We start from the raw sequence: 26,395 nt of genomic DNA on the forward strand, positions 1-26,395 counted from the left end.
CCCCCCCCCCCGCAACCCCCATCCTTGCATCCAGACACTCCCTCTCCACTCCCACCCCTGCTTGGTGGCTAGCAAATGCAGAGGAGAGCATACCTACATCTTCTCAGCCTCCTAAGGTACTCAAGTCAGGTGTTCAACTTGAGCTCTCCACTCCCTAGCAGAACAACCCATCCCCACCCTCAGGGGAACAGAGGCAACTGCCAAGGATCACGTAGCTCAGAGATATCAGAGCAGCCTAGTCCCTCTCACACAGCCCCCAGGAACAAACTCTCTGTTTCTGTCTCTCAGTCTCTTTGTCTCTCTCCGTTACTCCCTCCCTCCTCCCTCTTCCTCATGCCCTACTTCTAGGGTGAGAGGACTCATCACCCACCCACTCACCGACTCAGCTCCAAAGATGACTGAGAGCAACTAAGGTTGAGTCAGAGTCCTGCTGGGCACTGCCGTGGAGGGAGCTAACAGATTAACAGACAGCAGTGCCAGCCCATGCTGCTGCCCAAGCCACCCCCTCAGCATCCCCACAGCCCCCAGAGGTGGTTGGTAATGTTAGGCCCCTCCTAGGTCAGTCTCCTGGAAGCATCCGTGCTGGAAGCCAGGCTCAGGCAGCATGCCATGAATAGGGAAGAAGTGGGGATGGGGGTGCCTGAGCACTGGTAAACCAGGAGTTCAGGTCTTCGGGACAAAGCCCAGCTCTCTTGGCCTTCTTCCACAGGCTTCTTGCAGGGGCCAGCAGGGTGCCTGTCAGCTACCTTGTGACCTTTGCCCCTGCCACTTCTCTATTTCCCACTGCCCATCTGGCTCTGGCAACCTTGGGATTTGGAGACCTGGATCTGGCAGGGACCTGTCACCCTTTGACTGTTTTCCTTCTGTCCTTACAGTCCAGAGATGGGGCAGCCTCATCCAGGAGCAGCATTGCTACGCATCTGGGGATGATAGATAGTGTGTCTCTAAGGGACTTTTTCAGAGTGGGTACACAGAGCTAGCAGGGGTGACGAATGAAGTCTCCAGCTCCTGAGCTCCAGAGAAACCTCTCAGCTGTCCATCATGCTCAGGGAGTCAGGTCAGGTCCCTCTGGGGTTAGGGCTGGGGGAGGAGAGGGACTATCTGACCTGCCACAGTGGTTGCCATGGGAACCACTGTGAGGCTGGGCTGAGAAAGTTCTTGCTCCATGTGACTGGTTATTGTGATGAGCCAGGCCTGAGGAGAAGGGAGAAAGAGCTGAAGCAATGTTTTGCCTTAAGAAAAGTGATACCCTGGAAAAGAGATAAGAAAAGACATTTCTCAGACTCCGAATCCTGGCTGCTTTGCCACCCTATCACAGCACACACACACACACACACACACACACACACACATTCACACACACACAGAGTGATTGTATGAGTGTGTGTGTGTGTGTGTGTGTGTGTACAACCTTGGGTATCATTTCCATTTCTAAGGTCTTTTTTTTTTGGGGTGGGGAGGCAGGTCTATTCACTGGCTTGAGACTCACCATGTGAGCTAGGCTGGACAGCCAGAGTAAGCCCTGGGGATCTGTTTCTACCTTAGACACTTGGATTATAAGAGTGTTCCACCATAGCCAGCACTTTTTTAAAAAACACTTTTATTTTTAGTTAATGTGGATGTATGTGTAAAGAATCTGTGTGTGAACCACGTGTGTGCAGGTGCCATGGCACTCAGAAGAGGGCAGATGCCCTGAACCTGGGAGTTACGTGTGGTTATGAACTGCTTGGCGTAAGTGCTGGGAGCAGCAAGCATCTTAAACCGCTGAGTCACCTCTCCAGCCTCTAGCATTTTTTAAAATGTGGGTCCTGGGATTGGACACAGTCCTTAAACTTACAAGATGAACACTTTACCGACTGAGCCATCTTGCCAGCTCTTTAGAATGCTTTGCTAATCCATGTGGCTTTCCAAGGAGGCAGAGAAAATGAAGAAATTCCCATGTTTCTTTACCCACAGGCTTTTCCTCTGCCTCCTGTTTTCTTTGAAGGTGGAAAAGAACCTGCTGTTTTGGGGCTGGGGTAATGATCCAGAGACCAAGAAGGCAAAGCCGGGTCCTTTGGGCAAGCAGCAGCTTGACTCTGCAGATATGGGATCTCTCTTCTGGTCTCACTGGCACATGGAAAGATCAAGGGGCTGATAGAAGCTGATGGTGGGAAGAGCAAAAAGGTTCGGGGATGAGGAAATGGGCTCATCCCTGGGAAGTGAGGGGAGGTGACAGCAGCCAGGGTATGGGGAGGGGGAGGGGAGGGGAAGAGACTGGGTTTTCCCATCAAGGACAGTGGTGGACAGTGGTGCCCTTACCAGCCATATGGACACTGCCCACCCTTGTGACACAGCTGTCCTTCCAGGGTGAGGATAGTTCCTGTTCTCCATAGGTGCACAAGACCAACATGAATGAACCCCAAGTAGAGTGTTCTTTGTCTTCCATGTTTCCATTCCCAATGGGGACAGATATAAACAAGCCCAGAATGCTGTTAGTGGAGACCACAGTGGATGAGTTACTCCTGTACAGCTTACTCTAGTGGCTTTGTTATGAAGGAAGGTTCCAGATGCAGATACAGTGAGGCTTGATCCTGCCTGTACTGTGTATTATGTGTGGTCTCAGCCAAGTCAGAGTGTCAGAGCCTCAGTTTCCCCATCTGACCTAAGGTTCCTAAGGTGTTGGTAATTTAGTTTATAACCTCAACTCTGAAAGTGCTGGATAAATATTAGCTGTCGTTCATTTGAATACAAATGAGATTTTATCCCTTTTGTCCAAGTTAACTTTAGATAGTTGGTTTAAAAAAAAAAACACTTTTATTACTTTCAAGAGCACGCAGTGACACCTATTGGGTGATTCCAGTATTGGCAGAAATGCGACAGCCAATGATTTATTCTTAAAGGCATCTCTCTGCATCTTCAAAGGTGCTTCTCACATACTGGAAGGTTTGTCTGTCTACCCAGCTCCCATGAGGCATTGGGATTTTTATTCATGGATGGGGCTCTTAACTGAGCTCCAGTGCTCAACCCTGGCCCTGATTATCACCAACCTGGCATAAAAGACAAGAGAGATCTGGTCAGAGAAAATGGAGACTGAGATTTGGGAGCCCAAGGACTGTCTCCTTGGTACAGGGCAGCAGAGAATTGGGCACAGAATGGTTCACAGCCTGGATTGCCTGGGGTTCTCGAGCCACTGGCCCAAGCCCTGGGTTACTTTCTTCTCCACAAATTCCCCTAGAGGCCATAATAGAAGATTCCTCCATATCCACTGAATTTCATGCATGCCTTCCCCGAGAAAAGTAGTTATCAGTGTGGACATGGCTGCCCAAATAGACTACACTTTCCAGCCTGAGATTCTTAGCAATGGGATCTGAGCAGGAGAGGTGTGTGCCTCATCCAAGCCAGCACCTTTTAAGACAACAGGTCTGTTTCTGCTTTGACTTATTTTCCTCCCTGCCTGTCTATAGCCATGGCTGAGAGCCAGAATTACCTATAGAGACACTGCTAACTCCCTAGGGGATGATGAATGACCCCAAGCCTCCAGATGACTGTGCTAGTCCTGTGGAGAGGGTCACCATTGCAGAGACACAAAAGCAGATCTCTACCTGGTGTGGGAACTGAGTTAAAGCCACGGAGAAGGTGTAGGGGTGGATGAATGGCCTCTTTAGGGTGGTAGGTCAGAGCAGCCTGCTTGGGGAAAACGCTGTTTCATTTTGGGACTTTACAGAAAAAGGAATTGGGGGTGGGGTGGGGGATGGGATCTGAGTGTGGATGGTGCCCTAGGCAGAAGGCACAGTAGGAGACGAAATGAAAGCTTGCTGGGCGGGTATAGAGTAACTAGAGGCATAGCACGAAGGGAGGGGGACAGGGCAGGAATGGGGATTTGAGATTCTGTTCCTGAATGGACCTTGTCTGTTGTTCCATGACACGAAAAGACAGCTATTGCAGTGGTCTGAGCCATGGTGAAGTCTCTGACCCAGGAAGTGCTATTAGGCAAAGAGGACCAGCAGGGATGTCCCAGATTTGGGGGTACAGAGGACTGTGAAAGGTGATCCCTGGAAGTTCCTGTAATAGGAAGGAGAGACAAGAAACTTGCCTGAAAATGAGCCAGAGCTGGAGCAGATGGTACATCAAGGGAGCTGTATGGATGACAGCTGCAGGGGCTGCCAGGTAACAACATCATCTGCCCCTTCAAACAAGCTCTGCTGGTAGTGGACCATGGAGGATGAGGACTTGTAGAAGACTGCCTCTGAAAAACAGAATAACCTGTGTGTCCACTGAGGGAGACAGGCTAAATAAAGCAAGAGCTCTTTTATAACAGACACATGGGTAACCATGATGCTCTGCCAATTAGTAAGCTCCCACCTCCAGTCCACAACACAAAGCTAAGAAGCACAGGGCAGAACGGCAGGTACAGGCTGCCGCCATTGCGTATGACTGAAGGGAACACACAGATGTAAACATACACACATAGAGCATAAATATTTTTCCTCCAGTGTAAACATGCTGTGTCTGGAAGAACACACAAAGAACAGCCCTGGCTGCCTCCAGGAAGGGGAACTGGGACAGAGGGCAACCTTTAACTCTGGATCCTTTTGGTGCATTTTTTGGGATGTGTCAACTGCAAAGGAACAGCATTAGCTGTTCAATAACAAATAATTCTCATTAATAGCAACTCCAACTGAGAGAAGAAGGAGCTGCTGGCTGCCTAGAACGCAGACTCAAGAGCGGCTGTCAGGGGACAGCTCTGTACTGCTTAGCCCCTTCATGCTTCTCCTCCACGTGGCCCTCCTCACACCTGTCCCAGTGCTGATGGCTCCAGATCTTTGCCCTCCTGCCCTTAACCCTGAGGTAAAGTAAACTGAGACCAGTTATATAGTTTTCATTGTTGCTATTGTCTATTTCATATTGCATATGAAAATAAAACAGTATTATTGTCTTAAAGGCAAATAATACACACACACACACACACACACACACACACACACACACACACACACACACCAGTTCTACAGTAGCTGATGGCTTCAGTCAACCCACCCAAGGTCAGAATCCCAAGCCCACATAGTGTATGCTGAACACAGTTGTATCTATGACTGCTCCTTAATAGTGCCTTTGTGTGAACCCAGCAGAGGCAGAGCCAGAAGAGAACTTTAAATACACCATCTGAAAAACTCCAAATGGGTTGTTCTTGGGGGCCCTGTGTGCAAACCCAAGATCTCTGAGGAAGGAGATAGGAGACAGGCACAGAGGCTGTCTCCTGAGAGCATCAGTCTGCTGGGGAGGGAACACCCCAAAAAGAGAGGAAGCACAAATGTCCCATTGCAAGAGGCATGCCAGAAAGAGACATTCCAGATGAGGGCTGTGGTCAAGAGCAGATGCTGGGAGCTCAGAGGAAGCCCAGAAAGGGGAAAGGAATGGGCATAGCTGCTTCATGCCACTGGCCTCTGTGGCTGCTGAGACTGAGGTTCAAAGAGATGGCCAAAGTTCCAGGGCAACCTAGTGGAGAGAGCCAGATTTGAGCCAGGTCAGCTCACCTAAGAAGAGCAAGTGGGAATGTGTCTCCCTCCAAACCAGATGTGAGCCTCAAGGGGACCCAGGCAATCATTTCATGCACAGGCATGCCTGGCAGGTCATTGGCATTTTATAAGAGGGAAATAACCCTGGGAAGGTGGTTGCCCTCTGGGTCACACAGCTAATGAGTTCCAGAAGTTCAATTCCAACCTAGGCAAGGTAGACTCTGGAGCCTGCTCTCTCACTGCACTTTCCCAAGAGAGCTGGGGTCCATGTTGAACGAGCTGTCTGTCAGCTGTGTTCAAAGGATCAAAACCAACCCAGCCAGAGTGGATGAATTAAATAAACTTGGAGGGGTGGAAAAGGAAAGGGTAAAAGGGTGTGTTGTGTGTGTGTGTGTGTGTGTGTGTGTGTGTGTGTGTGTGTGTGTGTGTGCAAGCATACATATGTGCAGGTATGTGCTAAGGTCATTAAAAAACCTTGGGTGCTCTCCCTCAGCTACCTTCTACTTGTTGCTTGAGACAGAGTGCTGTAGAACGTGGTCCTCTGGGAATAAACACACCATCTTCATCTGATCAGCTGTGTTTACCTGCTAGAGCCCATAGCCATAGGGCTTGCTGACTGTTAACATCCCTTCACAGAATCTGGGTGTGGGGACTAGTTGTTGGACCCTAACTTGAGACTCCAGTCATTCTTCCCAGCCATTGCTATATAGTTCTACCCTAGTCATATGGGGCTCCTGGTCTCAGGAGGTGCTGGAGCATACCAACTGTGGCAGATTAACAGAAGAGACTCTACCCACGTTGCTATGGCAGAGCTATGCTGAGTGAAGACTTCCCAGTATGGCCACTTTGGGGTTTCCCATGATCTTGAACTTCCCTCACCAGTTCTCTGTAGTTAAGCTACATAAGCTCACTGGTTCACAGGGTGAACTTGGGTGGAAGGGTACTTCAGTTTATGGTCTGGACCTTATTAAGGAAGGGACAGATGCTGTTTATATCTCCCTGGGGAAGGAATTCTGGAAACACAGTGTTTCTTGTTGACTTGGAAATTCACCAAGTAAGATAGGCTCACTGGCTAGAGAGCTCCAGGGATCCACCAGTCTCTCTTTCACATCTTGCCATCTCTGGGATTACAGATTACCAGTGTATGCCACTACACTAAGTTTTATCACATGGGTGATGAGCACTGAACTCAGGCTCTCCTGGTTGTGAGAAGAGTGCCTTACTGACTGAGCCATCTCCTCAGGCCCAGAAAGTTCCTGATGTTTCTAGGCTTGCCGGGACAATTCCAAAGTCAGTGCTGCAGGTCTCTGCTGGACACATTTCTGAGGGCTCTGAGTGTGGGTTCTGCACACTCCAGATACTTGTGGGAACAGGAGTATTTCATTGTTGACCTCAGGTGGATGGGGCAGGAAGAAAATACTGGAAAGTACTGAGAGGTGCCTAGCATTTCTTACATGAGAACAAACAACACTGACAGCAAGAGATAACATCTCCAGCCCTGTGACTTCTCACATGTAATCACCATGATGCGGACACCTGAGCCCTCCTAGACCCCAGCTGCCTGCATGTCCCTGCTGGGTGGGGGTAGAATCGGTCAGGCTGAGCTTTGGAATTGGCTAATGGCACACTTCTGTGGGTGACAGTCCGTTGACCAGAGATGAGAACATTATGCTGGCCTTATACCTAGCTCTCTCTGCTTTCTGTTTTTGGTGGTACCCTGGGCCTGGAGCATGACCACACAGCTACATATTTATCTTCGCATGAGCTTTAGACATAAGCCTGTTATTATCCTCATTGTATAAACAGAGAGATTAAAGCTCTGTGGGTAATGACTAGCTTGTCCAAGAATACCCAGGTGGTAAAGCCAGAGCTGGGCTCATGGGCCATAGTGCCAACCACAAAGGTTTTCCACCTCATGGCATCTAACTAGTTTCCACTCCTGACTTTAAGGAATAAAGACTCGGCTGCTACCCTACACAGGCTTGAGTTAGCACTGACATCCCAACCTTGTCCTGGAGTTCCTAGTACAGCAGCTGGAGCATAGTACATAGTCAAGAAACCAACTGCATAAAAGAACCAGCTCTTCCAGAATGTAGTTCTGTGCCCCACTGAGCTTCAAGGTCTGTCAAAACCTCCATATCCCATATGAACCGGCTATAGCAGGTTGCATGATTTTATTTTATCTCTGAATTTGGCCCTTCAAGATTCAGCCTACAAATAGATATAAATGAGATGCAAATCAAAATGTCCCTGCATTAAACAGGAAACCAAATATGTCTGCTAACCACTCTCCCCTTTCTTCCCCCGCAGATCAAGGAGACCCCGCACACTCTGAAGACGGTCCAAAGCTCACAACCATTTTCATAATAATGTTCACCACCGAGTCGGCTAGAGGATAAGGCCAAGTCCTTCTTGGGACTTTTTTCTCTGTCATCTTTAAAGAGTTAAGTCTCCCAGGCCTTGATCTTCAGGTCAGAAGCTAAGATGAGATCGGCTGTCTATAGAGGTCCTGCAGATGCTTACGGCAGATGACACGCAATTATAACCGGAATATTGTAATCCAGTGAGAAATATGGATTGGGTCTTTGGCTCCTGGTCCCAGCACAGGGCTCCTGAGGCTGTTGTCATTTCCTATGCAACCTCAGGGCTGGGAGCATCTTTTGTTCTGGTATTAGGTCTCCACTTCCAGCTCTGGACACAGGGCTCTATAGTCCTCTCGAGCTCCCTGGATGACAGAAGAGCCTCTTGCTCTAGGGAGTAGCTTTTGGTGAGCTTCTGCATAGTTTCAGTACAAGTTGGTTACCAGTGGGACAGAGCAATGTTTGGAAGCTTGGGTTTTTCCAGAAAAGGGAGAGGCTAGAAAAGGAATTAGTGATCCATCTTGTCAGTGTAGTGCAAAAACATCCCTGGGTGGTAGGTAGGACTGAGCAATACATAGAGATGCCAAGAAGGTGTGTGCATGAGGGCTCCATGCCCTCCTCCTTCACTGTTCCCTGTGTGTCCCTTCCATCAGCTTCTTCATCTATAGCTTTTGAAACATGTCTGTACTATAGCAGTAAGCACAGGTGAAGTGAGCCCCCTTTCCCCGTGAGCTACTCTAGCAAATTAACTGAACTCAAAGAGAGTTACATGATGACTTCAAGTAAAGCCAGTGGACCAGAAGCACAGGGCATAGCCAGGGGCTTGCTACTGGAATCTGAGTCTGGGGCGGACAGCCTTTCGAGACTGAGCCTTTAACTTTAAAGAGCCAGCACTATTTCTAGAGAGATGTGTCAGAAGTGGGCTGAGTTAGACATTCACTTGACATTGTGGTTGGAATGTGAATTTCCCCCATTTCTAGACTTGAGTGCTGAATTCTTAGTCCCATTGGGGTAATGCTGTTTTGGTAAGTTGTGGAAACTTTAGGAGGTGAGACCTACCTGGAGGAAGTGAGTTACTGAGAGTATGCCTCTGAAGGGTGTAGACCCTTTCTTCCCTCTCTTCTGTTTGCCCCCATAAGATGAGATGTCACTCCCCATATGCTTCCACTGCTGTGATGTTCTGCCCGGAATACATGGAACCAAGCAACGAGGGACTGGGAGCCAAGATGAATCTTCTAATATGTTGTTTCTGTCCAACATTTGCATACAAAGGTACAAAAGCTATAAAGTTGGCATCCCCTGAAGTCCTGGCTGTTGGTATGCACATGTGTTCTACAGTGAGCTCTTCCAGTGAACAGTACAAGCCATAGGTTTTCCTGTCTCTTGTAATAGTCATTACAGAAGTAAATTCAAGGGTGTATGATGAGTGGCTAGACACTTGAGAGTACTTTGGACAACTGACCCAGGGTGTGGAAGGAAACCCCCATTACAGCATGGTGGCATTGGCCCTGGGTGTGATGATTAGTATTAATTGTCAATGTGACAAGAGCTAAGATCACCCAGGAGATGGGCCTCTGGGCATGCCTATGGCAGAGTATCTTGACTATGTGGTTTGGTGTGGGCAGGCCCATTTCCCTTTGGCTGGGGACACTGGCCTATATAGATGGATCAAAGGAGCTGAGAGCAGCTTGTGTTCATTCATCTCTCTCCCTCCTGGTTGTGTATGGGCTATGACCAGCTTTCAAGCATCTGCTGCTGTGATTTCCCTGACATGATGGACCATACCTTGAACCATGAGCTAAAATAAATGCTTTCTCCCTTAATGCTTTTGTTGGGATATTTTATCACAGCAATAAGAAAAGACACAAAAACACTGTGTATCTCAGAGGACAAAGAACACACCTAAGGGCTGCAGGCCCAGGAAGTCTGAAACTCGAAGAGAAGCTAAGCATTTTGACATTGAACATGACACTTTTTCTGAGCCAGGGTCTATTTCCCAGCCTCGCTTGAATTTACTATATATCCAAGGATGGCCTTGAACTTCTGATCCACCTGCCTCTACATCTCAAGAGATGGGGTCATAGCTGTGTGCCATCGTACCTATCAGTGTTATGGATGGAAGCCAAGGCTCTGCATGCCAGGCAAGCATTCTCCCAACTGAGCCACATCTATAGCCAGTATATGACACACCCTGGGTTTCTGGCACAATGTATTCTAATACACTTAATGAAAGTTTGAGGTTTCTGGCCCACAGGCCTCCTGTTTACATAACCTATAATATAAATTAAATGAGCCTGTAATATAATATAAAGGAAGAGTTCTCAGACTTCCCTGGAGCCATGGATGCTTTGAAAATGCAATAAAAGTATCCACAGAGTGTGAGAAGACATACGCAATTCATAGAACTGTGGACAATTGATTTCTAGAACATACTTTTGAGAAACAACAACAGCAAAACAGTTTGAATCAATAAATTTTAAAAACCACCCAACTACTTGGCAGACTAGCAACCAGTTGACTGGTTCCACTGTCCTATCGTCCAAGAAACACAGACAAAGCACTCAGTCTCACTAGTCATTGAACACATGCAAGGTGATAACACCAGTGCTGATCCTTAGCACACCACAGTGGCAAAAAGGAAGACCCCTAATGCTGGGGTTGTGCACATATGTGACAACACTCTGGAGGGAAATGGTTTGATTAGTAGTAGTACCTTAATTTTTAAGCTTTAAGGGATAGATAGCAAGCTGGATTGGGGGTATTTAAGGCTTCGTTTCAGTTTATCAGGCAAAACTGGGTTTGTGATCTGAGATAAGCCCTGTGATCTGAGAGTCCCACACTCTGTTTTTTTTCCTTAGAGAACTCTTGCTCAGACAGCAAAGCCAGAAAACAGTGTGACTCGACAGAGGCCAGGTGCTATAATTATATATATAGTTATATATAGCTATAGAATCTCATGATGGAAGGCTGGAGAGCCAAGAAATGGAACAAGTTACAGGCTGGGCTGTTACCCCTGAAGGAGTTTGCAGTGCAAAGCCACAGTGGGAGGGTTCAGAAGCAAATGAGCCTGAGCAGTATTGTTTTGGAAGAGATGGATACTGGGGGAATTGTAAAGAAATCAATACAAGGGCTAGAAAGGATGGCTTGGCTGCTAAGGGCTCTTGCTTGCGCTCCCTGAAGACCATGCTGGGTGGCTCATCACAGCCTGTACTTCAGCTCTAGGGACTCCTATGCTCTCTTCTGGCCTCCATGGGCACCCAATGCATATGACCTCTAGGGCATCTTACTCAGTCCTCAGCTGTTAGCCACCCACTGTGTTTTTGAGACACTGGCCTGTAAATGAAAGTCTAGCTAGAAAGTCTTAAGGATCTCCTATCTCTACTTCCTAGCACTGCATTACAATCCTGTGCCACCACATCCAGCTTTTTCTATAGGTTCTGGGGATGGAGCTCAGGTCTTCTTCATACACACAAGATGAATATTCGGCCAATGAGCCCTCCCTCCACCCCGCTTCATTATTCTTTACCCAATCCACAGACTTTAGGCATGCTGCTTTGTATGTATTCCCAACAAAGGAAATACAAAACAATCTAATCTCAGGCTGGAGAGATGGCTCAGAGATTAAGATCACTCACTGCTCTTCTAGATAAACCTAGGTTCAATTCCTAGCACTTATATGATGGCTGGCCATTTGTTTTTGTTTTGTTGTTGTTTTGTTGTTTTGTTTTGTTTTTAACTCCTGTCTCCAGTCCCAGGGGATCCGAAGCCCTCTTCTTGCATCTTTTTGGGTGTGCATGTGCCTTTTCTGGCATGAATGTGCTAGAAAAACACCTCTACACGGATTTTTTTTAAAAAGGGAAAACAAAACAAAACAAAACACAACCATTTTTCCTTCCTTTGACCATTAAAAGCAAAAATTATGTCAAAATCTGAAGACTATACTTCTAAAACAATTAAAAATTTCCTAGACAACAGTATGTGGAAGGCTCACAGACCTTCAGAGGTCCTCTCTGGGTCCATGGTGTACATATTGTCTACTGGTGCACATATCATGTGCACCATATGCATGGTCCTACAAAGCCATACTCACATGGCCCAACACTGCCAAGCAAGCCCTGGTGAAGGGCAAACTTTCCACAATGGCACAGACACCAATTACAACCTCACCCACCCCCATCCCTTGGTATTCCCAACTTCCCAGCATCCTATCCTGCCCCAGCTGTGGCCACAACCTCTCATGGCCTAGACCTCTGCCATTGAATACAATGCATTGCCTGGTGGGAAGAGGGAAGTCAGGGATATCAGAAGGTAGCTAATTAGCTTGCATTTCAGATAGTAATCTTGCTGTGAAACCTTGGGAGGATAATGACCTGGTTTGGGTATTTTAGAGCTTAATTATTTAAATGGAGTATCAAACCAACTTCCAGCAGGTGGAGCCTAGAAACACAGCAAGTGCCACCCCATCCCCCAGGAGGTTACACTGAGAGGAAACAGGCAAACAGACTGCCATGTGGCTCTGGAGAACCATTTCTCCTCTCTGAGTCTTGTGGCCCATCTGGCCAATTAGTTGTCCTTCCAGGTATCCAAGTGAACTTCATCCCTGACTTCCATGGTGGTAGTGATGGGGGAGGGGTCAACCCTTCTGGGGTTCTTTCCCACACAGACTCAGTGGAAGCCCCTGGGACACTTGCCCATAGTTCTGTTCTCCCAGTGGACCTTTAGAGCTCCCTTCTCCAAGGTCTTCATGAGTCTGGATGCTCTGCTACTTACAGATAGGATGCCCCCATGAGTCAGGATCAATGGAAGGCATTGTAAACTGAGAATGTTTCAAACACGCCTGATATACAGGAATTTCCCTTGTGACGACTCCAAGGTTCACCTGAAATAAGCACGTAATTCATAATGTCACGTTAGCTCTGCTTCTGGAAGATTCCATCTCCAGAAAAGGAAACTGTAACACAGTCAGTGTTGGGAGCAACCCAGCTGAGGCTGCACATCTGGATATCCAGATGGAGTTAGGTCTAGAACCGTCATCTGCTGAGTCACTGCAGGAGTCTGTGTTTTGTTCTGTTTGTTTTTAAATAAAGGTGCTGGGATCAGCAATGGTGGACCGTGCCATCTGGAAGGGCTTCTAGATCTATAAGGCCTAGGTGTCCTCGAGGGAGTACTTCTTGCCACCTGGCTGCTCCTCAAGTTGGAACTCAGAGTTTAATCAGGACCTGCCTTCCTCTCTCCTTTCAGCCTTGTCCTTGGAAATGTCCACATCAGACCTTCCCTCTGTCCTCTACCCAGGGCATTGGGCAGAGGTATTGGGTCATGGTATTGGGTCAGATCTTGTATCTTCTCCCCATCGCCACCACACAAAGCCTCCTGTGGCCTCCTACCTCCATCAGCCCTAGTGCACTGGATGGGGAGTTTCTAGGACACCCACCTTGCTCTCATACTTCTGTTCTCTGGAATCTGTGTCTGCCTCCATACTCAGGCCTGGAGCCCACCCCAGATCCTCTGCTGATCTCCTAAGGCCTTGTCTCACGTCCGTGGTTTTCTGTTGAGCACTGCAGCGGCCATGTTCTTTCCCACCTATGGTCTTTGGGTGGACATTCTTGTCCCTGGACTGCCCTGCTGAGTTAACACCCTATAATTGCCTACCTTTCTTCCAACATCAAGCTCAAATATAGGAAGGTCTCCATAGGTCCCTTCCAGCCACTTCCCTATCCCCACACAGAAAGGCCATCCTTCTATGGTTGTCCCTCCTATAATCTTTTCTTTCACCTTGGCATGATACGTTTTTTCTGGTGTCTCAAATCCCATAGAGAATGAGACTAGCAAATGACAAAAGTCTCCCTTGCTGCTTTTACCTAGTGTCATAATGGCATGTGCTCTTCTCTTTTGCCATCCTGTAAGCAAATGTAAGCTGTGGTATATATGGCCTGGCATGATCCCCAGAAAGATTCAATATATCTTCCCCAGAACCAACGAGCCCTACCCACAGGCATGAAGAATCTGCTTCAGACCTGCTGTGTGGCTTTGGTCAAGCTACTAAGGCTCTCTGTGCTCACTTCTTTTGTGTGTGTGTGTGTAGGGGGGAAAAGGGGGGTTCGAGACAGGGTTTCTCTGTATAGCCTTGACTGTCCTGGAACTCATTCTGTAGACCAGGCTGGCCTCGAACTCAGAAACTGTGCTCCCTTCTTAAGTCTGGTTCTTGAGATCTACCACTTTGCTCATAAGTGCTCAGCTGTCTCTTCTCCCCTTCCTCGGAGCCTAGGCCCTCTCCCCAGATCTCTATTACTTTCTGTTTTATGTTCACTCTGAGCCTATTAACAGTTCCCCTCCCCTTTAGTTTTGCCCATGTCTTTCTGCAACGAACAGTGCATGCTCTTGGGAGCTCACAGGCATGCATGCTGGGCCATGGGAACTCACTGTGAGGCAACCTGGGCAAGGGCTCTGGAGTCCAGCTGCGGTGTGGACAGTAACCCACCCCATCGTAGAAACATCTGTTTTCCCTTTTGGTTCCTCTCTCCCCCAGCCTCCCGACACATGCTCCTGCCTCCCCAGGGTGGAAGCCATCAGAACAGGGCTTGACAAAACATGGAGGACGCCCCCTCAGGGAAGACCTGGCCTCCCTGGTTGTCTAATTACTTCAAGTTTTCCCACACTTCCACAGATTCCAGCGAGCCGGGGAGCCATCCACTCTTAATAAAGACACTCAGGATTTACAATGGAGATCGAAAGGGTTTTTAGCTTTTCTTTCTTTTTTTTTTTTCACTTTTCTTTTTCTTTTTTTGCAAAACATCTGATTTAGAGAAACACAGCCACAGGAGCCGTGGGTTATGAAAATGCAATCCTAGGGAAAAAATACTATTAATGGCCTCTTATAACTGCTATAGACAGGCTCCTGGGGTCATTTCCTCGGAAATGGACAGAAAGAGGCCCAGGCTCAGTAACAGCCAGTGTCCCCCAAAGTCTGCCTCTACCTCCCAATAAGACAATTTTTTTAAAAGATTTATTTATTTTATATATGTGAGTACACTGTCACTGTTGCTGTCTTTAGTCACCCCAGAAGAGGGCATCGGATCCCATTACAGATGGTTGTGAGCCACCATGTGGCTGCTGGGAATTGAACTCAGGACCTCTGGAAGAGCAGTCAGTGCTCTGAGATACTAAGCCATCTCTCCAGGCCCCCAGAAGACAGTTTTTACCCACTCTGATCTCCAGTGCCTTCAGGACCTATTGCACCCCTAAGCCAGTGCCGAGGCTGACAGCCTCTTCCGGGCTTATGGGGAACTGACAGTCCCTAGGGACGGACAGCACCCTGTGAACACTCACTACTTCTGCCTGACACCAAAATGTCCCCATACACATTGACTTCCTAGAGTCGCCTTTGGCAATGGAGCCCCACCCACAAGGGCAAGTACTGAGTGCAGGCACACGTCATGAGACCCCGTTGATTTCCAGTTCCATAAACAAAGGGAGCTGGATGAGAGGTTTATCTCAGTCTGTAGACAAGCAGCAGCACGGTGCCTGTGTTCTCTCCCTCTACCAAGTAGAGCTCAAAGGCGAAGGCGGATTTTGGGTCCTATCATGCAACCCCACACCTAGGAGAGTCCCAGACACCTAGAATTCCACCAAAAATATCAGATGGCTAAATTTTTCACACTGTTCAACTAATGGTGGTCTGCAGAGACACCCTGGAACCCAGCACTCCAAGCAGGCCCTTCTCTGCTCTTGTGACAGGAGTTTTCTGCTGCAGAGGAGTCCTGTCTGGGATACACAGCTCCCTCAAGCTGCCAAGAGAAGTAAATTCATCCTGTGGCTCAGGGTCTCCGCGAGAGAAGCTGCCTTGCTTTCCCTGCTGTAACAGGTTGGGCTCTCAGGCGCCCAGGAGCTGCGGCCCCCAGCCAGGGGTCTCAGTGCTCAGGCTCAGGGCCTGGTTGCTGAACCTCACATCAGTATGGACCTCTTTAAGCTCTGCTGGCCTCAGGAAGCAGAAAAGCAAACAGACCATTTCCAAACACCAAATATTTTGCCCTTGGTGGGTGGAAGGGCGGGATGGATAAACAGCACATGTTCCTGGCTGGAAGGCTGGGTCTGAGGTAAGGGTCTGAGGCTTTTGCACTGTGGGGGTGAGTTTTAGCATTCTGCTGTGTCCAGAGACAGCCAGCAGGAGCCACCCAAAGCTGGTGACTGGACAGAATGGGGGGAACTCCAGCAGCCCTTCAGCCCCACTGTCCTGTCTTCCCCTGGCTGAAGTTTGCAAAGGAGCAAAGCTGGCGTCTCTGTCATCGTCTCCTGCCTACCAACCTGGACCTCTGCCTGCCACATGAGGGAATCTCAAGGCACATCTCCATTCAGACCATTCTTCTGTAGACTTAGGACTTGAGCGTGGGGGTCATGATGACCCTCTTACCTCACCCCCACCTCAGTGTCTCCTCAGCTCCCCAGGCTCTTTCCTGTCAGCAGGACTAAGTGAAAAGCAGAGGAGAGGAGCCAGAGGGTACCCTGAAGGGTAAGTTATGGCAGGAGCACCCATCCAGCCCAAGCTACCCTGGAGTGCCTCAGCTATACTCCACTCCCACCCCAGCAGCGTCTGCCTAATCGTGTATTTATTCTTGCATCATCAGAATCCCCGGGCACTGTGGACTGACTTTGTGATGTTATGGGCCTCAGAGTGGCCGCACATTAGCCCATGTCAGATCCACAGAAGGCCGCAGAGGTGGGATGAAGAGCCTTGTCTCTCATTTGTATCATCCTAAGCTTGCTTCCTCAGCTTGGAAACTGGAGCCATGATGGTAATTCTACTGTCTCAGGGCAGTTATGAGGACCAGGGAGAAGACAGATGTGTAAGTGAGGGTCAAGACCCAAAGCAAACAGCCAGTGTGGAACCTGAGACTTTAATCTTCTCTGTGAGTCTCAAACGCTTTTCCCGGTACCACGCTTTCCCTCTTCCCTCCTCCCTGACCGCCACCCCTCATGCAAACATTGTGGGAGGAAAAGGGCAGGGTCTGGAAACTGGCTAGCTTCCCTCAAGGTTCCTATGATGCTGTGAAGAGACATCTCAGAAATAAAAACTGGGACCTATGCAGACTGCAGTCAGCACCAGGAAAAGATCCTCACAGAGCCCTTCTCTGCAAGGGAGCAGGGCACACGTGTTCCTGGCTGAGCTCCTCTGTACCCTGAGCCCCTTGGGATCTCTATCACTCTTAGATTAGGAGTCCAGCGACTGAGGCCAGCAAGCCAGTTTGTAGTTTCTCAGACCACAGAGCAAGAAAGAAACAGTCTGGTCTTTGTAGCAATCGTGTTTTCCATGACTGCCTGAGAGAACCAAGACACACACCATGAATGAACGTGCTGCTACAAGTCAGGGACCTACAAGGGGACAGCAAGGGGACAGACAGGTGGCAGAATCATCCATTATTATAAGATCTATTATTAGTCTGCCTGCTGCAGAGGGAACCAGCCAGATGAAAGCTGTTTACAGAGCAGCTCTTTTCCACAATGGTCTTTAATAATGTTGCACTATGGTTTCTGTTCTGGTGTGTGTGTGTGTGTGTGTGTGTGTGTGTGTGTGTGTGTGTGTGCACGTGCGCGTGCGTGCTTGTGCATGTGCATGTGCATGTGCGTGTGTGTAAGAACACTTGTGGAGGCTAAAGAGTCAGTGTTGATTCTTCCTCAATTGATAACCAGCTTGTTTTCTTTGGACAGGGTCCCTCACTGGCCTGGAGCTGGCCAGGTAGACTCAGCTACAAGGCCAGTAGATCCGCCTGTGTTTGCCTTCCAGGTGCTGGGATTCCTGCCACAATCATATCACACCACACCTGGATGTTTACAGCAAGGGGACAGACGAGTGGCAGACAGGTTACATGAGTGCTAGGGATCCAAACTCAGGTTCTCAGGCATTCACAGAAAGCACTCCACCAGCAAACCATCTCCCAGCCCCGGTTTTCACTTTGGAAGCTGTGTTTTGGGCCCTCTTAAAGCCACGGTATCCCGCCAGCCTTCTTTGCAAACTACAAGTGGCTTCTGAGAGCATAAGGGTTCAGAGTCCATCGAGTTGGCCTGCAGGGGAGAAGTGGGGAGCAACAGAATGAATAGGTTCATAAAAGCAGGAACTGACCTGCTCACCTCTGGTCAGCTGTGGAGGAGGAGAGGGTTGGCAGCCTGAGATCTGATGATCTCACTCTTGCAGGTCAGAGTCCCTCTCTGGGCCTCAGAGTCATCATCTGTAAAATGGGGCTGTGAGGGTCAACCCTACCCCCTTCTCAGAATCCCTGTAGGTCTCTTAGATGGGAGTGTGGATATGGGCACATTGGGGGAGCTCAGCCAGGTATCTTGGGGGGCAGGAGCTTGTTGCTGTGGAGCTGGAAGTCTTGCTTTGCTCCCCAAATCCCAGCATAGATGAAGTCTGCACCAGTCATAGCCAGTAGCCTCTCATTTCTGCTTGAGTCCCTGCCATGGGCCTAGCCTGCTACCATGTAAGCTGAGGGCCATCAACAGAGGCTTTGGGGCAGGGTCTGACATCAGCTACCACAAAGAAATACCTGCAAATTGTGTCACAGGGGCCATTTCTCCTGTGAACTTTATAGCCACTGTCATTTCTAACTCACTCCAGCCCTATGGTGCCACAGTGACATTTTGCAGATGAGAAAACTGAGGCACAGAGTAGTAAATGACTACCTGAAAGTCATGCGGATGATATGGGGGTCCCAGGACTGTTTCTGAAGGTTTTATTTGCTACCAATAGGCCAGTTGCTCTGTTTGGCCAGCAGCCCTGGATGCCAGATGTTTTGTTTTGTTTTGTTTTCTCTTCATTGAGAACACATCATTCAGGAAAACTGTAAGGTGAACATAAACACTGCATCAGTCAGCTATTGCTGTGTAACAAACAATTCTCCATCAGATTGCAACAGCCTACAGGTGGTTCCCTGTGGTGTGGTGTGTGTGTGTGTGTGTGTGTGTGTGTGTGTGTGTGTGTGTGTGCGTGTGTGTTGGAGAGGGTCTGACTCACCTGATCTTGGCTATAGACTGGTCAAGGATGCCTTTACTCTTCTCCACAGGCTCTGATGCTCTGGCAAAGTAGCCTGGACATGTTTCATGACAAAAGCAGAGGAACAAGGAGGACAGGGATATCCCCATGTGCTTTCCCAAGTTCTATTCACATATGATTAGTTGCTGTCCCAATGGCCAGATCAGGGCCAGACCAGAGTCAGAGTGAGAAGGGCAGAGGCACAGGGAGCTGTGAAGACCCAGACCCATCATTGCATCAGAGAGGCCAGCCTTGTCCCACAAAGCTATCAGTGGCTATAGGACACCCCCCAGGGGAATGTGCCTCGTGGAGGGTACCCCTCAGGACAGAGGCCTTTCTGTGTCACAGGGAGGCAGTGTATCAACACACCCTTTGCATGAGCCTGACAAGTCTGGGTTGGAGGAGCTCAAGTCAGAGCTGGTCAAAGCTAGAGTGGAGAGTTCACTCAACTGGACTATGGCTGCTCCATGCTGGAACCTATCTGCTGTCCTTTCTGGCTTTCCTGTGCCTTTGGCCCAAAGTGCTGTCTTTCCACATTACTTCCAACCTGAACCTGCTCTAGCCCATGAAGAACGTCAACAACAAATGTAAGACCAGTGTTCATGAGGGACCAGGCAATGCCAGGTGCTGAGGTCACAGGAAAGGCTGACCCTCCCTCTAGCCTGTGCGCTCAGCTTTGAGGACCAGGACTCTTTTGTGAGAACCTTCCTTTTAGCAATGTTGAGCTAAAAGGGCTCTGCCCTATCCAGACAAAGCCCTTTCCACCCCCTCTGCATTTCTATTCCCTGGGAGGTGGATACAATGAGGGCTATCTTCATCCTTAAGTGCATGAGGACCCAATATTCAGATGGGCCAACCAACACATCCACTCGGGCTCACACAGCAAATGTCTAACGGTCTTGTCTAGAATTCCCATCTTCTGAAACTCACAAAGGCCCCTTGCAGAACACCCACCACCTAACTCATCTCGTTCAACAGGTGACAGGTTCTGTGCATTCCCAAGAGCTTCAAGACGATACTGTCTCCCCATCCTCCTTGTTGGCTTCTCAGACCCACCCCCTCTTCTGTGCCCTGCTGGCCTCTGCCACTCTGTCCCCTCCTTGGATGGCTCTTGCTCTGCTGATGAGGGAAGCTTGCCACTGAACTGTTAAAGTTCCTAGAATCTCTTATAAATATTTCATGAAAATATCTGCCGTGAAAATGCCAGCCTGTTGATGTCAACACTACCACACCTGTACACTTTAACTGGCCTAAGCAAGCTGGCTCTAATTGGTGCCTGGAAATTCGAACAAAGCTGGCTTGGCAGTAAAACAGACAATTGAGTTCTACAGAGGATGGGGTTTTATTTTAGCTTTGCCATGTCCCAGAGATCAGAGGGAGTGGGCACAGCAGAGAGAGGGGAGATGCGCATGACTTACCCACACAAGTGGAGCATCCTGAGCTTATACTCCTGCCTGAATCAGTAGGAGTTACAGAGGCCCCCAGAGGCTCAGCTTCTGGGAACAGAGGAACTTCCCAGGCAGGACTCTGGCTTGAGAAATGGAGCCTTTAATGTTTTCTGCACCACGAGCCCTGCAACATTCTGGTAAAGGCCATGGATTCTTTTTCATAATTATTCAAAATACATGAAGTGAGCACGCTTAATGCGGACACTCGTCCATCAGTCAAAGTGCTGAGAATAAGCGACTGAGCACTTAGCCCTAAATAGAACAGCTGTATCCACCCCCCTCTCTAAGGCTCAGAGAACGTTGTTGAAGAAGAGGCAGAAGAGCCCATTGGTGGGGAAGAATGTTGTGATTTGCTGTCCTCTGGATAGGACATGGCTGTTGCACACCTAAACTCACAGCAGTTGTTACCCTCACAAGTTCTGGAATGGTCAGGGAGGGGCTCAAGAGGCTCCGCCCCTGAGAAGCTATTGGCAGTTGGTGGCTGCTGGGGGAGGGATAACAATTTTTCTTTGAGGGTGTGACTGGTAGGTTGCTCCAGTGACCCTATTAGCTACGCCCACACCGCCAGCTCTAGTTGGACTTGGTAGGATGTTAAACAACATAAAAAGAGGACCTGAGCCGGGCAGTGGTGGTGCACACCTTTAATCCCAGAACTTGGGAGGCAGAGGCAGGTGGATTTCTGAGTTCGAGGCCAGCCTGGTCTACAAAGTGAGTTCCAGGACAGCCAGGGCTACTCAGAGAAACCCTGTCTCGAAAAAAAAAAAAAAAAACCAAAAAAAAGAGGACCTGAATTTGGAAGGTGGGCATCAGGATCTGAAAGATTCAGAGGTTGGAGAGAGATGGGTGAATATAGTCATAATACACGAATAAATAATAATTTATAATAATAATTTCATGAATGAAATTCTCAAAGAAAAAAATTATAAAATGTTTTAAAAATAAAATAAAACACACAAAGTGTGTGTGATTAAAGCTGGTCACAATGATTCGTGCCTATAATCCCAGCACTCCTAATACAGAGGTAGGTAGGAGGATTGTGAGTCTGGAACCAGTCTGAGGCCCAACCTGGGTGTATAATGAGGCTCCCTATCAAGCCAGCTGCAGAGGAAGAGGAAACTGGAGAGATGCTCAGTGCTACTCCTAAAGCATTTGCCATGTAAACATGAGAACTGAAGTTCCAATTCCCAGATCCCCTGTAAAGACAGATGCAATCCCAGGAGCCCACAGTGAGGTGGAAGAAGACGACAGGAGATCCTCAGGAGTTCATGGGTTAGTTAGTCTGGAGTGCTCAGCAGCAAACAACAAAAGAGACCCTGTTCAAGCAAGATGGAAGGTGACAAGGGTATCCTCTGGCATCCACATGCGCCTGTGCACACACACACACATGATAGAGAGAGACAGAGAGAGAGACAGAGAGACAGAGACAGAGAGACAGACAGCGAGACAGACAGAGAGAGAGACAGAGAGAGAAACCAAACATGTGCCATGTGGCAACTGGCACATCGCCACCACATGTAGAAGTGGCACCTGTGAGGCTTACAGACAGGCTTTCAGCTTTTCAGGGTGTGCAGAGGCACCACCTCCCCTCCCACCCTTTATGTCTGTTAAGAACATTATGTACAGACTCTAGAGGGCTCAGAGGGTGAGTAGGGGGACCCCAGAGCAATCTTCAAAAGCAACAGAAGTTAATCTAGAGCCTGCCTTGGTCCTGATGCCTCAGGAAAGGTTGCCATGGCTACCTCTCTCTTTGACTTCCCAGCTTCCCAGATCAACCTGTCCTGGATGGGTCTGAGCCACCTGCAGGCCTGCAAAACCACTAACATCCTCTGCCCAGTGACCCCTGTAGAAGATGGAAGCTGCCAGCCAGCCATCTCCCAGGAGAGGCTTCTTTGTCTAGGCCTTTGGCATAAACATCATTTCACCCATTCATCCCAGAGATGTGCAGAGCCCATTAGTGTTAAAGTGAACAGAGATAGGAGCCAGGCTGCGGGGAGGGGGAGGGACTGGGTAGTGGGGAGCAGCTGGGGTGAAAGGAGATGGGAACCTCAGGGGAGCACCACAAGGGGTTCAGGTTGGGTTACTGCAGGAGGAGGGGCTGATGGCAGGAAAAAGGAGGCCACCCTACTCCAGGCCCCTGACTGTCGCAGATCCTGGCCCTGCTCCTCAGAGCCCCTCAGGTAGGACAGGAGGAGGCAGCACCCCGATGCCTTCTCCTGCAGCCACTGTTCCCTAGTGCACAGATATCTTCTTATAGCTTGAGTATGGAGTGAAATCCAGAGCCTTCTTTTATTTTATTTGTCTGCTTATTTATTTAATTTTGTTTCTTAAGACAGGGTCTTATGTCTCCCAGCTTTGTCTTGAGCTTGTTATATAGCTAAGGAAGACCTTTAACTTCTGACCTTCCTGCCTCCACCTCCCAGGGGCTGAGATTTCAGATATGCACTATACCTGCTTTATCTATTACTAAGGGTTGAGCCCAGGGCTTCATGCACGTCAGGGAAGCATGCTAGCAACTTCGTTACGTGCCTGGCCTTGAAGACCTCGGTGCTAAGACTGCATTTGATTGAAGTCTTGTAGGAGGTGAAGGAGTGAGCAGGCAAGTGGCAATATGACTGTCTTAGTGAGGGTCACTGTCGCTGCAACGAAACACTATGACCAAAGTACCTTGGGAAGGGAATGCTTTACTCAGCTAAGCTTCTACATCACAGTTTACCATTAAAAAGGCAGGCCAGGGACTCAAACAAGCAGGAGCCTGGAGGCAGGAGCTGATGCAGAGGCCTTGGAGGAATGCTGCTTACTGGCTTGCTCCTTCTAACCTGCTCAGTCTGCTTTCTTACAGAACTCAGGACCACCAACCCAGGGATGGTACCACTCAGGAATGGGCCCTCCCTCATCAATCCTTAATTAACAAAATACCTTCCAAGCCTGCCTACACCCTGATCTTATGGAAGCATTTTCTTAACTGAGGTTCCCTTCTCTCTAATGACTCTAGCTTGTGTCAAGTTAACATAAAACCAGCCAGTACAGCGGCACATTGCATAAATTATTGGTGCTCAATACACACTTGCTGAGAGAATGGGCCTGAACAGGACCTACCTGGTAGACATTAACAAAAGTATCATTTATCAGCACTTCCCACGTGCCAGGGGCCCTGTTGGCACATTACAGACTTTACACCAGTTTATTTCTCTTTCTTCATCATGGGTATGGATGAGATCTTTCATACTCAGGGACTACAGACTTCCATGTCGGCTCCTCCCTAAGAACAGCTGCATTTTGCTTGTTCTGAAATTGCTGACTCTTCTGCAAGGGAGCAGGTCAAGGGAGACCGGTGCAGGGTGGGCCAGACAGTCAGCTGGGGCTGTGGCTTTGAGGTTGGGAATAATCAAGGGATTGGGCGTCTAGCACTAAAAGGAAACCCTGAGGTTGAGGTTTCCCACAGCTTGTCCATGATACACAGCATGCTGACCACTGTCTGCTGAGCACGGGCATCTTGGAGGTGAACGCCCCAAAAGATCAGGGGTGGTCAGTTTAAAACAGTGTCTGCACACCCTGTTTGCCCAGGAAATCCTGCTAGGCTGCAAAAGTAAACTGGGTGTGTCTACAATTAGAAACAGATTTATTTTAAAAGGTTGTAATTTCCTACTGATTTGCTGCTTGGTAAATACTGAGTTTATTGCTATGATGATTTTTTTTCCTTAACTGCAGCTCAAGAAAAACAAGCCCAGGTCTGGACATGAACAAGGTGCCAGGAAGATGCTGAGTGTAGCTGGGTTTCTTCCAAGTGTCAGCAGGGGTCTCTGAGATTTCCTGGTCCTCTAAGCCTGTTTGCTGAGTTTCAGGTTCACCTAGAGACTCTGTCTCAAAAATTCAAGCTCCCGAGGAATGACACCCAATGCTGACCTCTGGCCCCTACACACGTGCACACGTACCCACACTCATACAACATAGAGAACCACCACACAGGAAGATAGACACACAGAGAGACAGAGAGAGAGACAGAGACAGAGAGAGATACAGAGACAAAGACGGAGACAGAGAAACAGAGAGACAGAGACTAGAGAAACCATGTGACCACTGATGGAGGCAGAGGATGACTGAGGTAATTCAAGCAAGGGGCCACCAAGGAGACACAGGTGTCATCAGAGAAAGCCAGGTGTCTCCCAGGAGCCTCGACTGCTACCTACTCACTGATCTCCCTGTCTAGACTGGGAGGGAATGGGCTTCTGTTGTGCTAAGCCCCCAGTTCACGGCAGCCCTAGAACACAGGCCCCAATCCCTCTCTTAGAGTTCTCCCTGATGTGGCTGGGATCCGGCATAGGTGCTCAGCACACATTTGTTTGTGAGTGGATGTTGGTTGGATAGTCGATCCTTGCCGTAGAGAAGCCATACCTGTCTGGTTGCCTCACTACCTCGTTTGCCAACGAGGACCACTTGCCTCCTTTGGCCTCCATCCCAGGCCTCCACAGCAGATTCCCCATGGGTCTCCTTGCCTCCACCATCTCTCAGCCACATTCTCAAGCTTTGTTGACTCATTCATTCAGAACAGACCAATGCATTCACTGTGGCCCTGGCCTACCACCGTCCTCCCTGCTGCTCCTCCTCCTCCCTTCTCTTGGCTTCTCCACATTGTACCGTGTGAGGCATCCCTGGGTGACTGAGGCACAGATGACGTGAGCTGTGCTTGAAAAGCAGAGCTGAGGAGAGAGAGAGGATATCCCAGCCTAACCTCAGGGAGCTTGGAAGATGGTTTCACACCCGTCAATGTCCCTTCGGGGCTCAGGAGGAGGTCCCTATGAGGAAGAGAGAAGCAGATTCTCCTGATCTGACCCATGATCAGAGGTGAGCTCCCATGATTACAGGAAAAAGCCTGTCGCAGGTCATATACCTGTGGGAACAAGCTCTCCCCAGCCCTGAGATTTGGCCAGTGCCTCCTCAGCTCATTTGCTGAAGATAGCTCTTCAACATTAAGGGCTGGGCTGGGGGATCTGATGGGAGAGAAGGAGGGAGGAATGTTCCAGTTTCCCTCCAGAGTAGATGAGGACTCAGTCTTAAAGTGTCCCTGTGCATGGCTCTGTGCTGGCTATTGCAAGGGCTGGAATATGGGTGTCCCCACAGGTTCATCTGTTGCATACATCGTTACTGGGTGGTGATGTTATTTTGGGGTGGTAAGAACTTCATGAAATGAGGCCTAGCTAGAGAGAATAAATAGTTTCTGGGTTCTGCCCTTAGGGCCTTCCCTGCACTGGTCTCTTCCTCTGTTATTCCTTCTCTGTTTCCAGGAAGTGAGGAGTTCCACTCCACCGCACATTCCCACCACCAGGATGTTCCATGCAAATTCACAGGGCCAGACAACCGTAGGATGAACTTTCTGACAGTAGAAGAAGCATAAATCTTTCCTGTTCCTATTAGGTGTTTGGTCACAGCAGTTATAAGTGAATGCATGCTGTGACATTTAAAGCAGAGACTCAGCACAGCTCTGAGACAGGGATGCTATGGGCGGATGAAAGCCTGAAAGTCAGTTGCCCCAGGAACCATGGGCAGAGGTGAGATTTGAACCCAACTCTGACTTGCTCACAGTCTCTGGGTCCTTACAGGAAGAACAGCCGAGTTCAGGTAGGCTATGGCAGATCTGGCCTCAAAGACGGCTGGTCCATAACAGCACTAAGCTGTAGGATGTCTCTTCAGTGCTGAAAGACACCCTGGAGTCAGTTTTCCCAGCGTAGAGCTGTAGGGCTTGCCTAGTATACGTGAGGCCCCCAGTTCGATTCCTAGCACTGTTCTATGAGAACGATTCAAGTAGGACTTGGGAGATTGACTAGTGACTACAGCTTTTGCCTGACAAACATGAGAACCTGAGTTGGAATCCCAGGAACCTACACACAAAAGCCCGATACATTGGCAGACGTTTGTAATCACAGGAATCCTACAGTGCAGTGGGAGGTGAAGACAGGAGAATCATCCACAGACACAAAGAAGAGTTCCTGTGCCAAAGGAGGAAGAGAAGCCTAGCATCTGAGCTTCCCCCCCACACACATAGAGCATAACACACACACACACACACAC

General features: G+C 48.9%; 2 long non-coding RNA genes across 4 annotated transcripts in view; one reads left to right on the forward strand and one right to left on the reverse strand.

The window, feature by feature from the left end:
- Nucleotides 1–9,156, forward strand: part of LOC116090510 — a 10,603-nt gene extending 1,447 nt beyond the window's left edge. Inside the window, exons 1-4 of one of the 3 annotated variants that reach the window (XR_004118705.1) lie at nt 1,430–1,731; nt 3,919–4,149; nt 4,652–4,830; nt 7,809–9,156. This is a non-coding gene — a long non-coding RNA (uncharacterized LOC116090510). Of the gene's footprint in view, nt 1–1,429; nt 1,732–1,960; nt 2,167–3,918; nt 4,150–4,651; nt 4,831–7,808 lie in introns of those variants that run through there. The other 2 variants (XR_004118706.1, XR_004118707.1) reach the window with 2 other exon arrangements.
- Nucleotides 3,728–26,395, reverse strand: part of LOC116090511 — an 83,126-nt gene continuing 60,458 nt past the window's right edge. The window contains exon 3 of the long non-coding RNA XR_004118708.1: nt 3,728–4,228. This is a non-coding gene — a long non-coding RNA (uncharacterized LOC116090511). The remainder of the gene's footprint in view (nt 4,229–26,395) is intronic.

The sequence above is a fragment of the Mastomys coucha genome, unplaced genomic scaffold (genome assembly GCF_008632895.1).
Source record: "Mastomys coucha isolate ucsf_1 unplaced genomic scaffold, UCSF_Mcou_1 pScaffold15, whole genome shotgun sequence".
Taxonomy (NCBI): Eukaryota; Metazoa; Chordata; class Mammalia; order Rodentia; family Muridae; genus Mastomys; species Mastomys coucha.